Source organism: Furipterus horrens, unplaced genomic scaffold (genome assembly GCF_987537825.1).
Source record: "Furipterus horrens unplaced genomic scaffold, mFurHor1.1.pri manual_scaffold_2, whole genome shotgun sequence".
Taxonomy (NCBI): Eukaryota; Metazoa; Chordata; class Mammalia; order Chiroptera; family Furipteridae; genus Furipterus; species Furipterus horrens.
Window position 1 is genome coordinate 30021152 of NW_028327172.1, and position 16617 is coordinate 30037768.

General features: G+C 38.6%; 1 protein-coding gene and 1 pseudogene across 2 annotated transcripts in view; both read right to left on the bottom strand.

Moving 5' to 3' along the window:
* Nucleotides 1–16617, bottom strand: part of NELL1 (neural EGFL like 1) — a 755205-nt gene that overhangs the window by 240977 nt on the left and 497611 nt on the right. The window lies entirely within an intron of this gene.
* On the bottom strand, nt 13294–14457 carry LOC150018072 (isocitrate dehydrogenase [NAD] subunit gamma, mitochondrial pseudogene; annotated as a pseudogene).

The following is a 16617-nucleotide window of genomic DNA, read 5'->3' on the forward strand; positions in this document are numbered from 1 at the left end:
CAAGGCATGGACTAGCTTGTGCAGCTGATAATTTAATTTTCAGCTTTACTTTCCAACATGATTTATTATGTGCACCTTTATTCCACCAGATGTTTCACTAAATTGATCCACTCGCATAGATGAAATGACCCATCATGTCAGAAGATTGACCAACTGTTCCAATGAATTGATTAATTGTTTCAGTGTATTGACTATTTGGCTTGACTGGGAGGCTTGGCCTCTGCATAGACAGAATTCTAAGTATGATATCCAAATGAAAAGCCCTACGCTCCAAAAGATAAAATGTCCAAGTGCACAAGCAGGTATTTTAGATACGAGAATCAACCAGCTATTAAATATAATATCAATTGCATTAGTAATAAAAAAGAAACATTAACAAGTGCCAAATTCCACTTGCCAAATTAGCAGACAGAATTAATGCAAAAATAATTCATATCCATTGACCTAGTAATTCTACTGTATGATCTCTTTAGAAAACAATTCTTAATACAGAAAAAAATACATGAAGATATTCATTGCAATGTTAGTTATCATTATGAAAACTGAAATGCCCAAAGGTGTTTAAAAGGCTAAGCTGATGGTTGCAAATGCTCAAAATAGAATAATATGCAGCTATTTTCTTAAAATGCTCATGAAATGTCTATAATAAATGTAATATCATGCAGTGTATAGAGTTCGGTAGCCTCTATTTATGGCTTTGTAGCATGAGTCTTTTGCTCTGCTATTTATCATAGTCTTTTAAATCTTTTGGAAGCATCCCTTTGATAAAGACATTGCTGCATTTTACTTGCTAGAATGGCAATTATGATTAATTTGGATGCATTTATGCTTGTCACCCATCAGGGATCAAATGATATTCTAAGTACCCCTAGAAACTATGTGTTTCTCAAGTCTTTTACAGTGCAACAATCCTTTAAATAGCAGATTTTTCCTGCTAAATTAAATTTAAAATTCAATTATCATAAATAGAAATAACACATCTGCATCTGCACATTTATTCTCCCTGAACTCAGAGTATAACATCATTTCGTATTTCCTTTATTGCTCTTGTCATTTCCCAGGAGAGAGTGACCATGCAATTGTGCAGAAAGTTAAATGTCACTTCCACATACAATTAAGCCCCAAGGATTATCTCTGAGAAACAGCCATCACACCCCAAGAATTTTGCTGCCCTAATGAGTGTCGGTGACCAAACTGACTTTCTAACACTTAACAAATAAAATCTGGACTCTTGTACGAGACATTGAAGACCTCCTCCACTATGTATCCTACCTACAGTCTGGTCTTCATCATGCCCCACATTGTTCCCTGACATAAATTAAACTCCTCAAAAACCAAGACACATAGGGTCTTATTGTCCCTTCTCACACCATATTCCTTATCTGTAAATGTCTCTTCGTGTCTTCTACCCCCATATTCCTTTTTAAAAAGTATACTGCATATTTATTTAGGGGCCTCCTATGTGCTGTGAAGTTCTGGAGGCACTTTACTAACAGACAACAACCCCTGCCCTCACTGGAGCTTATGTTCTGGAGAAGATGAGAAAGAAAATGAACAATAAAGAATAACTAAGTAGATAATATTGAATATTAGGTGATAAATATTAAGTAAAAGAGAGAGAAAATAAAAGCAGAGCAGGATACGGGAGATTAGGAATGTGGAGGATACCACCTAAACTGTGAAGACAACATAGGCTCTAAATTAGCTCAGAAATATGTTTTGCCAATGACTGTGCTCCAAAAAAACAGTTAATTTCTTTTTTCAGGCAAGAGAAGTTTATTTGTCCAAGATCACAGAGCTCATTAGTTCAGCCCTTAGGACTAGAACTCAGGTCTCCTGAAGCCATGCCAATATTCCTCCTCTTGCTGCTTCTGTGTTACATAAAGATAAGGTTAAATGGGCTTGGGTATCAAAAGCAGCAGAGTTCAAGCCTTGCCTCCATGTCTTGGGTAAGTTAATTCTTTTACCTAAAACTCCCTTATTTAGTAAATAAAGTTACTTAAAGTATCTATCTACATCACAGACATGTACAAAGGCAAAAGGAAATATTAAATAGAAGGCATTTAGGCAATGTCTAAAATATCTTAAGCATGTTAAATGGTATTGTACCTTCTTTTGTTTTTAAATCTCATTAGAATACCAAACACCTATATTATGATAATGAACAGCAGGTCCTGACTCATTAAAATTAAATGAGCATCTATTTACATGTAAAATTTTATATTGCTCAGAGATCTGTCATACAGAAGATGAGTAGATTGGAACTTTTCATGCCAGTGGCATGTGTGTGTGTGTGTGTTTACAGGAAGCTGATGCCAAGAAGGTTTCAATGAAAAAAAATTAATACTGCTTAGTGACCTAAACTAGTCAAGAGATTAAACAAAGCTGGAGGTCACAGTAGAAGATAAAATTCACCTTCTTCAAAGTTCATCTTTTAAAAAAATAGACTTTTCACAGAGCCCTCTAATTTTCTGGAAAAATACATGCTTTCATTTCTTTCACAATACAGAAAATCATAGCAAACAGAAGAAAGCTATATAATTTATAAGAATATTTTCTTAAATTTATCCATCCTTCCAATAAGAACAATTTGTAATATATCTTAAGGTATATATTCTATCCACCAAACTATATCTGCATATTTTAGGTCATCTGGTAGCACAATATTTTCTCCTAGACTCTTAGCACCTCTTATTCAGCTCTTCTTCATAAGTGCCTCACTCATAGGAGAAATCCAATAAATGTGTAGTCAACACATGAATTAATACAGATCTGGTGCCTTAACTTACCCTTAGTTGCTGAGAAGAGTCCTGCTACATCACAAAGGAGGAAATAGTTTCCAGACATTTCTGTGTAAGGGCAGAGCTGTGATTACTGGTTGACCTGCATGAACCCACCTCCCATGTGGAGTCTCCCCTTTAATTTTGGACTTGTCTATAGGACTTGCTCTAAGGTAATGACATCATCAAGTGTAATATTAATACAAACAGAGCTTGATAAGTCCTTGCACTGGGGGCACTTGCCTTTCTAGAATGCTCCCTATTGCAGCCCATTCACCGTATAGTAAGAAAGCCTGTCTAGCCTAATGATGGGTATCTGTTCATATGCAGAACAGAGATACCCAGCCAACTGGCACCAGCTGCCAGCCATGGAATGAGGTTATCTTGGATATTCCAGGCCCTGATGAGCTCCCATCTGTTTATAGTCTTACGCTACAATCATAGTCAATAACACAGGGAGCAAAAGAACCAGTCACTGAGCCAACCAGCCTCCAAATCATGAGAAATAATAAGTCACTGCTCTTTTAAGCCATAACACTTTGATATGCAATAATAGATACTGAAACATGAGAAAATCCCATGCTTCAGAGCCAGGGGAGCATAGGTCCTCAACTCTCTCTTCCACCCACCAGTTTTGAGACTTGTAGCCCATTGAGGAACCTACTGGCATCTTACTTTCTGTATCTATAAAGTAGATAGACAATTATAAAACTGCTGTGAGGACTGAATGAAGCAATATCACACACCTAGCAAGCATCCCGCAAATAGCTATCATTGTGAGCATTACTGAGGTTATCTAGCATGGACTTTAACTTCTTGGTAGTGTCATTGATGGAAATGTCATTTGGTAGTCCAACCTGAGCTGAATGTTATATTTCTACTTTCCACCTTCTCCTCAGCCCCTACCAGATGCACATGTTAAGAACATGTTAGAAGAATCCATGGAAAGGCCTCTATTTGGAGCTAGCCCCCTGACAGCCCTCGTGGCCTCCACTCTTCTTCCCCACCACAGTCCCTCATTCACACAGCAGCCAAAGCGACCTGGACAAAGGCCAAACCATTTCGCATCACTTTCTAGTTCTAAACCTACCTAGGGTCTAGCATCAAAACATGAAGAAATCCCAAAGCCCTTTCTGTGGTCCAGAGTCCTACCTGGCCAATCACTGCATTCCTTTCTCACTGGGCAGCCCTCCCTCCTCCTTCCCTTTGACATGACCTTCCTCAAACACCAGAGCATCACAATGCAGGGCTTTGCTTTTGCTCCTTCTCCTACTTGCACCAGCCATTCTCATATCTCCCCAGCACCATTCGGAGATCAACTAGGATGCCACCTTGAAGAAGCCTTCCCTGACTACTTAAAGCCGCTCTCATTCTTCTACCACCAGTTGTCCTTAGTCACAATACCTATGTTTTATTTAGCTTTTTTGTTTTCTTCTTTCTTCCTAGCCCTTAGAATTTGACACAACATTCATTATTTGTATGTTTTCATGTTCACTGCCTGTTTTCCCTCCTGGAAAATGAAGTCACATTAGATCAAAGCTTCTCTCTCGTTCATTACTTCAGCCCCTTTGAAGGGAGCAGGGGTTCATAAATCATGGCCCACAGGCTCGCTTTTGTAGGGCACACGAGCAAAGAATGGCTTTTCCATTTTTTAATGATTGAAAAAAAGCAAGAGAGCCCTGGCTGGTGTGGCTCAGTGAATTGAGCATTGGCCTGAGAATCAAAAGGTCACCAGTTCTATTCCCAGTCAGGGCACATGTCAGGTTGTGTGCCAGATCCCCAGTTGGGGGTGTGCAAGAGGCAACCAATCAATGTTTCTCTCTCTCTCCTTCCCTTCTTCTCTCTCTACAAAAAAAGTTTTTTAAAAATCAAAAGAAAACAGCATTGCATGACATGAAAATTATGTGAAATTTAAATTATAGTGCCCATAAATAAAGTCTTATTAGAACACAGCTACGTTTATTGTCTGTGGCTCCCATTGTTTGTAAATGGCAGAACTGAAGAGCTGCAACAGAGACCATACAGCTTGCAATGGATAAAATATTTACTGTCTGACTCTTAGCCTTCCCACACGCACGCAAATTGCTAACCCTTGACTAAAGCGTTGTCTGACTTATTTCAGGTAACCAATCTATATGGGTCAAAGGAGCTTTTTAAAATGGAAAAAAATATATCCACAGAGAAAATTTTCCAGACTGAAGCACAGGCAACATCTAACCAGGGATATGCTTTTTCATGAAGAGGCAGCTAAGTACAAATTCGTGACAAGACCCTTGGAAGTCTGCCAGGTTCTCTACCATTCGCCAAATGCAACGTGCTTCTCTTAGGAGCAGAATGCAAAGTCTGCATTCTCATCAAGGGTTCTAATTGAGTCACACACAGAGGAAAGCTAAATGAACAGGACTGGAGATGTTTGGAAAAATTAAACACAGATTTCTTAATAAAGCAGAAAATAGCTTAATAAAGTTGAAAATAGTCTCCTGGCTTCCCAAGGCATGTTTATTTCTGTTTAAATAGATGGCTTCCCATAGACTGTTATCAGCTCAGCGGGGATTCTGGGAGAGAAGTATTTCTTCCTCCTGTGCATTTTAAGCTCTCTCCCCGAGAAATTCAGAGACTGTGACAAGCATCTGTCGATCTGGATGAAAAGAGTAACCATGGTCAAGTAATGCTCATACCTTCAGCTGTTCATTTCTAGAGGGCTCTAAACAGATACCAAATAGCCTCAGAGAAGAAGATAGAGAGCTTGACCATTGATTTTTTTTTTTTTTTTTTTTGTAGAAAGGTTGCTTCTTGGAAAAAAGATGATGACTTTTTCAGATAGAAGAGTATTAGGGTCATTCTCATAAGAAGTCTTGTCACTTAGATTGGTTATTTAGCTGCACCCGGTGTGCGGTAAACGTTTTTGCCATGGAGAAATCTGGATGGCACACGCCCTGCCCCTACTACACAGAAGTGGTGACTAGAACTGTGATAGACCCAGGCAGAGACTGGCTGGCCTATGGACAGCTTCTCTGGCCAATCAGAGGAGTAGAATTAGGGAAGGCAGGGGAGGGTAATACATAAGATTTCAGATGAACGCCAAGGCCATTTCCAGAAGGAGTAAGAGATCTAAGTGGTATCAGTGCAGGGAGTTCACTTAGCAAAAAGGCAAGAAAAGGGATCTTTTCCTAGAAACCTATTTCTCCATCAAGAAGGCATTTGAGGAGATGCGGAGAAAACAAGAAGTGTGCTGGAAAGAACAAAACAAGGAAACCTGCTTGCTCACAGAGACTGACAGGGGGAAATACGAAAACGAATAGAAAGGCTTTGAAGAGGCAGCAACTGGGCTGGGCAGTAGCTTAAGAAAAACAGTAAATCTTCTAATCATAAGAATTAGAGCTAACTATGACGAGGTGTCTACTCGGGTTAATGAATCAATATAGAGAACTCATCATTCCACCACACCCCAAAAAATCACTTCATAGAAGAATCAGACATTCACCTGAAATCTTGAAAATCCCACCTTATCGATAAACATAATCAGGGCAAGGTTTTGTGGGTAAAAGGAGTTCAACAATAATTATATTCAAGAAAAGAAATGACGGGGCAAGTAAAATCTTTGAATATCAGGTCATGGGCAGATGGTGGCTTGTGATGACAGCTCTCCCAACTGTCAATGTCTTCGTACTCACCACTCCTCTCTCCACCTCTTACTTCTCTCTCCCTTTCCCCACTCCTCTTCTTTCTGGTTTCGCCTCTTGTGTGTTCTCATACATGTCAGTACAATACATAGCATACTCCATTATAAATGCCCATTGACTGTTGATTCCCTCAACCCCATGAGATTCTAGAGAGAAGGGGCCTGGATTCTGAAAGTTGCAACCTCAGCGGCTTGCAGAGCACTAGCACCGGCTCAAAGCAAACACTCAGTGGAAGACAAACAGCATTGTGGAAAATGTAAGTGAATGAACGAACAGATGAAGCTACTGTGTAAACAAGCATCTTGCTGCTGGCAAAAATAAAATTGGGATTAAAGGAAAAAAAAAAACTTCATTCCATTACAACATGAATACCTTTAAAAGGGTCAATCCCAGAGACTTTTTTTACCCTGGAGAAAACAACTTATTTAAAAATCAGGCCTTCCAAACATCTTTTTTTAACGGCTTGAAGTGAAGCTGATTTTTGACACCATACCTTTTCACAGAAATAAAATCTTTCATCGATTTGAAAAATAAAGTAACTTTGATGTGCATTAGTCACAGCCTTAAATAAACACAATTTAATTTGCATTTCTTTCCACAATACTTCTTGTATATCCAGATATCTCAACTTCCTCTTTTGCTATTATATATGAATGCACAATAAGTTCAAAATATCCTTTCTTTACTTTTCCCATAGAATGTTCCATTTAGGATATAATGTAAATGCCTACCTAAGAAGCAACCCCACAAATGAGGTGAATGAGTCCCTATTTATTAATGATAAAGTCTAAAACAAGAAAAAAGGAAGAAAGGAATATATTCTGGGTAAAGTTGAATGACTTTGAGGAACATATTAAGTAGATAACTATGTATAATATTTGATTTGTAGATTCACTTACGCACAAGTTATTAAATAATTTAATGGGCTATATTAAATAATTGATTAATTTAGAAATATTACTTTTTCTTTACCATTATATCATGGAATAATTTCATCAACCTCTTCCCATGAATCTTGACTTCACTGTCTTTCCCAACCTGAAGTCATTTTTCAACTTCTCTGAAGTTTTCCAAGCCTGTCATCATCCAATCTGTCTAAGTCACTGAAATAAAGCATTTTTTTAATCCATATTTGATATTTTCATTGAAAATACAAGAATCCAACTGCATAATATTAGGACTTATTTCCCCATTTGTCTAAATGTGACCATAAAACTAAGCTGTCTTATTATGTGATTTTTAAAAGGCATATATATAACAATACTTAATACTTGAAGTTGTGAGAACATTCTCCCAAGAATAACCTATTTTTTGTTGAGGGACTTTTTTTCCTTTTTCCAAAATTTATTCTCCAGATAACATCTATTAAAAAAATCACAAAATGGCATGGCTAATGTCATTTTTTTCCCTCCTCCAAACAGTTTCTCCTTGTTCAAAATAAAAGAGCTAAGAGAACACTTGATAACAGGAGAATATTTCTAAGAATTTCAATGTAAGGCAATTCCTTTTTTTTTTTCCTGAGGGATATAAAAGGGGGAGAAATCACCTTGTATTTAGATATGTATTTTTTCTCCCTCTTTGTAGCAATATTCACTCATTTACATCCATTTTGCATGAACTAAATTTCGCATTAACTATAGCAAATCAGAGGCTGATTAGAAGACTAGTCTTCCTCAACAGAAACTTCTTTTACTAAGGCTATGTTAGTTTTTAAGCATTTACAATATTGGTAGCAAGGCTTTCCAATTTTTTAAATTGCTTTTGTGAAGTTGAGTCATTTTTTTTGTCTTTGAAATATGTCTCCGTTCTCTTTTACTTGTGCTTCATGGAACAATCACAAATGTAATACATGTAGCTTCCCATATCAGCATAAGCAAATGCATTTTGGTGTGAATAACACTTTACCATATTGAGTCCCCATGTTGTGCAAGCTGTCAGGGAAACTCCAAGGAGCAAGTGCTACCTTCAAAAAATGTCTAGCTCTATAATCAGCTTCCAGCAGATATTTTGCATATTCCCAACTGAGCCTTTAGTAACACTATCAGTGTTTTGCAATCTCTGTAATGACCCAGAACTGGATCAATTTCTTCAAATTTTTCCTATTTTCAAAAGTCAGTATTGCTTTGTTTCTACTTTATACATTATCTTAGTTATTCTCTTGCTTTAATAGACACTTCATTTGTAAGTTTTGTCTCTTTTTGTCTGCCATTACTATAAAAAATAATTTGACTATGATTTACCATTTTTTGAAATGTCATCCCTCTTCAGTTTTTGATGCTTGGTTCAGGCAGCAAATAGTCTCATTTATCTGGATATTCTGCCTTTCCCATCCTGAACTATATAGGTCACCCAAAATCTTGAGAAGCAGCTATGTTGAAAATGGGTTGGAATGAAGAAAAAGAATGTGAAAGTGCAGAACCCAGTTTTGCCTTTTGTGTTTAACTTTGGTGTGTTTTAGCCACAGCCTTAAATAATTAAATATGTTAATTTGCATTTCTTTCCACAATACTTCTTGTATATCCAGATATCTGAACTTCTTCTTTTGCTTAAATGATGCATAGTAAAACAAAATATAAGAGAATAAAGCAAAATAAATTAAAATCAAAATAATATAGACTGAAAAGAGAAAACTTCATAGCGAGAAAAAAAATGTTTCAGGCTTTTACCTGCGTTCCCTAGTAACCAAGACTATGTGGGAAATCAGCAATGGATTATGTACCTCATATTATCTAGTAGGAGGAGGACACAAATTCATGGTGGAAAACACAGGATTTCCTGGTCCTCAGTTCTGAGAGAAGTCTCCTCTGTTGGCCTTTGAAACAGATACATGTTCTCCCCAAAATCGAGAGCTGTCCTCTAACAAGATTTTGCATACCAGACCTCAAGGAAAACTGAAGATGATGGTGAGTAGAGATATTTAAAAAATAATACTGTCTAGCTGTCTAACTTTGTACTGAACTTTACTGATGTCAGAATTTGAGGTTAGATATCTTTTAACAGTCCTTGAGAAAATATACTGATGAGAAGTAGTACCATCTGGTCATGACAATAATCACTTGTGTTAAGTGCCACTAAGTTTGAAGTGGTTTCTTATGCAGTCACAAACTACTAAAGCAATCTTATTTAATTTTCAAAATTAAATTGAAGGTAAGTATTTACCTTTATTTTACAGATGAACAAACTAGAGATCAGAGAAATTAAGTGATTTATCCAATGACACAGAGCTCCTGTGTAGAAGAGCTGAGACAAACGTCAGCTATGCAACCTAAGTGAGTGAATGATTTGTAAGGCCCTGAACTAAGACAGAGCCATAAGGAGGAGGAGTTAATTTAGTGAAAAATCAGACAGTTTGTAGTTGCTATTCTTATTAACATCAGGTCTTTAAACAAAGCAGAATAAACTGATAAAGGCTAAAAAAAATTGTCCAATAAATGTAGTACAGAAATCTTCTCAGGAAGGGGGGTGCAGGGAGGTGAAGGAGGGGGTGGGGGGATAAATGGTGATGGAAGGAGGCTTGCCTTGGGGGTGGTGAACACACGATACAGTGTACAGATGATGCGTTGTAGAATTGTGTGCCTGAAACGGTATAATTTCATTAACCAGTGTCATCCCAATACATTCAATAAAAAGGGAAAAAAGAAAAAAATCTCAGGAAACAAAGGCTGCCTGCCAACCACCTGTTTTGCTTTCTTGAGGGCTTTAGAGTTGTTTTAAGAGGAGCTAGCTTGTAAAGAAAGGTTCGCAGAAGCCAACAGGAGTATTTTGCGATAGTTTAGTTCTTCCAGTCTCCCACTCCCCGCTGTGAGTTCAGGCCATTCTTCCTTTCTTGTCACCTTCCTTCCTATCTTCTTTTCATACATATTTATAGAGTGAGTATAAACTAAGAGCTTGTCCCTGTCCTTGGTGCTGATGCCCCAGTGCTGACTCAATCACTCCTGTGGCCCAGGAATGCCCTAAGCGGTAAGGTTAGCAGGAAGGAAAGCCTGTAATGACAGTGAGAGAGAAACACCAGGCAGGATATACAGGGAGCTCTGGAGGAGCTGGGAGAGTGACTCCCCTCAATCTCAGCAGAGAATGGGAAGAGAGTTAGTCAAGGAGGGCTTCCCGAAGGTCGGGATGATTAAGCTTAGTCCTCTAGGATGAGATCATCTCCTGAAGGGGAGCGGCACCAAGGCCATGTGCGAAGGCCTGAACTAGAAAGAGTATAGAACACTTAACAATGAATGCAGCCCTCTCTCTGGAGTACCCCGCTGGGCTAGTACTGGGGTGGGGAGAAGGAAGTGCAATGGTGAGCATGGAGAAGGAAGCAGAGGTCAGGACATGGGAGGCCTTTCATGCTACGCTCAGCTCACTTTCTCTTAAGGCCAAAGGAACGCCATTGAATAAGAGGTTTTAGGTGAGGAAGCTACATGATCCTATTTTCCTTTTGGAAAGGTCACACTGAATATGTTGTATAAAATAGACTTAAGGAGGCTAAATGATAGGCAGGACACAAGTTAGAGGTAACAGATATTAGGAAGTTACCCAGGATGAGAAAGACGAATGAGAAAGGAGGCGTCAGTGAGAAAGCTGAGACGTGGCTGGATTCAAGAAACGAAAAGGAGATAAAGGGACTTGACGAATCAGCAAATATGATTTGCGCCCCTAGTTAAGTCAGTTTCAAACCCATACTAAAAGAGCAAAGGGAGCAACTTAGCCACTAAGTTCCAAAGACAGTAATGAATTAATATAATTCAGAATGTGATTTTAGAACGGCATACAGGGATAGTGATTAATATAATAATTTCTAAAATACACCAAGCACTTAACCATGTGACAGGTGTGGTGCTCTCAGCTTCCTGTGCATTTTCTCAGTCGTCTCAAGGACCTTACGAGGTAGGTAAAGTTATTATCTCACTTTACATATAAGAAATGGGTACAGTATTAGTCATATCATTAGTTTTTTTTTTGTTGTTGATTCAATAAATATACATTATTTTGTATGTACCAGTCATTATGTTAGGGGCTGTAGCGGACAAGAAAAAGAATACATGGTATTGGCCCTAGAGATGTTCGTAGTTAACGTGAGAAAAAGCTAACACTGATACATGGGAAACTCCACTATGGTATACTAGGTTTTATCACAGCTATCTGGTCCAAGAACTGTGGGAAGATTCTGGAGATAACCATCCTTAACAGAGAGGGGAACTTCAGCTCAAATGTGCCTACCAGCATAACTCCCATTGTCAGATAGAAGCCAAGAGCTGGGCTCCTGTTTGTAGTCGGGCTGGTTGTACCATGAATAAATTCCACTAGCCATAGATAAGAAAAAGGGGTACAGAGTAGGTGATGTAGGTTAAGGTAGTAAGGGTTCGTGCAGCATTGGAAGTGGGAGGACTTCAGGCCAAAGTCCAACCCTTCAACCGTTCATCAAACCATGGCTCTGCTACAGGTCTAGGTCTACCCAGAGGAAGGCACATAGGGGCCAGTGGCAGCTCTGGCCATGGACATGTCCAGTGCTCAATAAAGAAAACATCGCGATTAGTTTACAATTGACTGATTCCTGCTTGCCCTTTTCTACAAGAAAGACTCTGGAAAGAGTTAAAGTAGTCATTTCCTCCTCAAACTGAATCCCCATATATTAGCTTTTCATTTTCCAAACGTTGGCCCTGACTTTGTACATAATGAGGACAGGTGAGATCAAGGTTCCAGAGTCTTTCGGAAACCATGAGGAACTGAGGTTTAAGTTCAATGTCTAACTTGTGGTCCATGAACCATGGTAGTGTCTGAAGGTCATGGCTGAGACACAGAGGTTTCCAAAATATTAAAGATTCAGTTTTTCTCAATTTTACTTTCCCCTGCAGGCCATTCCTGCTGAAAGAACTACTCTAAGGTTTTATAGTCATTGTTTTTACTTCTTAATTGAGTAATAATAATTTCCAAGTGCTAATACAATGATCATTTTTTTGTTTCCCAACTATGAACTTCAAAATACTGTAAATAAAATAGAGTAAGATGACATTAAACATGTAAATTAGCTCAGTGCTTTTCATTTTCCTCATGTACAGTCTTTGAAAGACAGACTAAAAGAAAGTAAATCATAAAAGATTGTGAAGCATTAAGCATGGAGTTTAAAGTCCATCAAAGAATCATGGGCCCAGTACCTGTTAATGAGGGATTTGACCTCATAGACTCTCAAGCCCACCTGGAACGAATTTAAGACTCTGCCTCCAGGAGAGCCGCTGTATCCAGGGATGTCCATGCATGAAAATTTACACAAGAAAAATACTTTCCTAACATAAACCAGACAATGGGAAACAAAATGGCATATCTAAGAGGGAGTGGATTCACTCTGCACTAGTTCAGCTCTCTAGTACTTTATTTATTATTGAGGTTACAATGTATACTTTGTAGGCAAATTTTATTGCACTAATTAGCTCATTAACAACCTCTAGAGAGAAGCCAGACTTCACTGTAGGCTGGTTTCCTGAATTTTAATAACACAAAGAGAAAATACATATGCCAAGTTTGGGGAAAGCCACAGGACTCTCCAAACAGCTCTGACTTATTTAATTTATCATATCATAGAAAAGTATGAATGGTGGATTAAAATAGAGAAGACTTCCTCAATAAATAGCTCAATAGGTCTGGCAAATTTAAACGACCAATATTTATGGTGTTTTAATTTAATAGAAAAAAATCAGACTTATTTGCTGAGTTGAAGCAGAAGCTAGTTTTAGTTTGTTCTAAGAGTCCATACTCACAGTAGGGCAGGGCGTCTCAGTGGGTTGAGTAAGCTAAAAATGGGTCACAAAGGTCTTTGATAGCTAATCCTCTGAAGCACTGTCCATTTAATTGACTTCACTGGTGTGGTTGATGATATTATTAATGACATTCAATGTAGTGCCCTGGCCTCCGATGTCTGGAGTACGGACACCTTTGTTCTCCAGATGCCAGGACTGCAGAGTGAATGGAAGCAGCATAGGAGTGGAGCTGGAGGTAAGCCAGCATGACACAGGCCTCAGGCAGCATGGCGGTAAGGTTGGTCACGTTCTTATCGGTGATGCTCCTGCCTGACTGCCGTGCAGCTGTTTCAAACACTGCATATATGGCACCATAGTTGGCACGAGGCACGAGGCCTGACCCTCCAACCAACCCTGTGCAGATATTGTTGACGATGTTGCCATAAAGACTGGGTATCACCATGACATCAAACTGCTGGGCCTGGGGTATCAGCTGCATGGTAATGTTATCCACAATTATGGCTTCAAAGGTGATCTGAGGATAGTGGGACTCCACCTCCCTACAGCACTGGAGGGAGAGACCATCTCCCAGTTTCATGATGTTGGCCTTGTGCACAGCGGTCACTTTCTTGCGCCCCTTCTCCTGGGTCAGCTGGAAGGCATATTCGGCGATACACAAAGACTTGGCCTCTGTAATGATCTTCAGACTCTCTCTCACTCCCTTCACACTCTCATATTCCAGGTTGCTGTATTCAGCCTCTGTTGTTTTTCCGAACAACGAAGATGGCTATGTTCTTGTGCTGGGTCTCCATACCCGGCAGACTCTTAAAATGGATGACATTAGTGTAGAGATCTAGGGTGGTACAAAACATGTTGTTGCAGGACTTGTGAGATGGTGGCAGGCTGTGGTCAGTTTCGATGTTGCCCTTCAGGACCACACGGTTCTGATGAACTGCCAAGATGGCATCGTGAACGTCCTCTTCACGGGAAGTGGAATTATTGGGCACCTCCTCAAAAGTCCACAGGGACACATGCATACTTGAACACAGTCTTGACATGCAGCATAAGTTCAGGCCCAATGTCATCCCCAGGAATCATGGTCACAGTGTGCCGCCCACCATATGTGGCTGATGGAGGAATATTGTATTGAAATGAGAAGCTCCTCAGTGAGGCCTCGTTGCCAAGTAAAATCTCCCAAGAATGGCTCAGAATTGTAGATCAGAACATAGCCTTCATAAAGCAACTGGCAGCTGGCAGCATCTTCACTGCCATGATCATTAACTGGAGATTAATTTAATTTATGTAAATATATGTGCTCTTGCTCTTGTTTTGAATTGGCTTCTTTTGATAAAATTCTAAATCTGTAGTTCTTGCCTAAGTCACAATTGTTCCACCTTCCCTGTATTCTATTTTGGACAGACATTCTATTGCTGTCAGAGAGACAGAGAACTCAAGAGATGTGATGTGTTACACTGTTGAAAATATATTTTGAAATTGGATAATAATTCATTAGATACATTCAGTGTGCTAAGCTCTGTATGATATACTTTAAAAAACAAAACTGACTTTATGCTCATATTTTAGAGCAGTTTTAGGTTCACACCAAAATTGAATGGCAGGTACAGAAATTTCCCATACAGTCCCTGCCCTGACAAAGGCACAGCCTTCTTCATTGTCAAAATTGCCCATCAGACTGGCACATTTGTTACAATTGATGAGCCTACATATACATATCATTATCACTGAAAGTCCATAGTTTACATTGGAGTTCACTCTTGGTATTGTACATTCTGAGTTTGGACAAATTCTAATGACATGTATCCATCATTATAGTATCATACAGAGTAGTATCACAGACCTATAAATCCTCTTTGCTTTGCTTATTCATTCTTCTCTCTGCCGTAACCCCTATAACCACTGATCAGTTTAGTGTCTCCATAGTTTTGCATTTCCCAGAACTTCATATAATTGGAATCATATATTATTGTAGCCTTTTCAGATTGGCTTCTTTGATTTGGTAACGTGCAGTTTTGTCTCTTCCATGTCTTTTCATGGTTTGATAGCTCATTTCTTTTTAGCACTGAATAATATATTCCGTTGCTGGATAGAGCATTGTTTCTCCACTCACCTAGTAAAGGACATCTTGATTGTTACCAAGTTTTACAGGTATGAATAAAGCTGCTATCAACACCCATGTGCAGATTCTGTGTGGACATAAGTTTTCAACTCATTTGGGTAACTAACAAGGAGCACAACTGCTGGGTCCTATGGTAATGACTGAGTTTTGTCAAACTTGCTAAACTGTCTTCCAAAGTGGCTATACTATTTTGCATTCCCACCAGAAATGAATGAGGGTTCCTGTTGTTTCAAATTCTCCCTAGCATTTGGTGTTGGCAGCGTTCCAGCTCTTGACCATTTTCATGGGCATGTAGTGGTTTCTAACTATTGTTTTAATTTACATTTCCCTGATGACAAATGATGTGAAGCATCCTTTCATGTGCTTACCATCTGTATATTCTCCATGAGGTATCTGTTAAGGTTTTTGACCCATATTTAATCAGGATGTTTTCTATTGTTGAGTTTTAATAGTTCTTTGTGCATTCTGGGTAACAGTCCTTAATCAGATGTGCCTTTTACAAATAATATCTCCCAACTGTGTCTTGTCTTCTCATTGTCTTGCTATTGTATTTTTGCAGAGGAGTTGTTTTTTTCATTTTCATTCAGTCTAGCTTCTTAATTATTTCTTTCATGGATCCTTCCTTTAGTATTGTATCTAAAAAGTCATTGCCATACCCAGAGTCATCTAAGTTTTCTCCTATGTTACCTTCAAGAAGTTTTATGGTTTTGCATCTTACATATAAGTCTATGATCCATTTGAGTTGATTTTTGTGGAGGGTTTCAAGTCTGTGTCTAGTCCTTTTTTTTTTTTTTTTTTTTTTTTTTTTCATGTGGATGTCCAGCTTTTCCAGCACCATTTGTTGAAAAGTCTATCTTTGCTCCATTGTACTACCTTTGCTGAAGACTGGGTGACAATTTATGTGGGTCCATTTCTGGGATCTCTTTCTTACATTACTTTAGTCATCTGTTTTTCTACCAATACCACACTGTCTTGATTATTACAGCTTTATAGTAAGTCCTGAGGTCAAATACTGTCAATCCTCCAACATTGTTCTTCTTCAATATTGTGTTGGCTATTCTGGGTCTTTTGCCTCTCCATACAAACTCTGGAATCAATTTGTCAATATCCACAAAGTGACTTTGGTGGGATTTTGATTAACTTTACACTGAACCTATAGATCAAGTTGGGAAGAATTGCTATCTTGAATATACTAAGTCTTCCTATTCATAAAGATAGAAGATCTCTCAATTTATTCAGTTCTTCCCTGAATTTGTTCATTGGAGTTTTGTGTTTTCCTAATGTAGATCTCATAC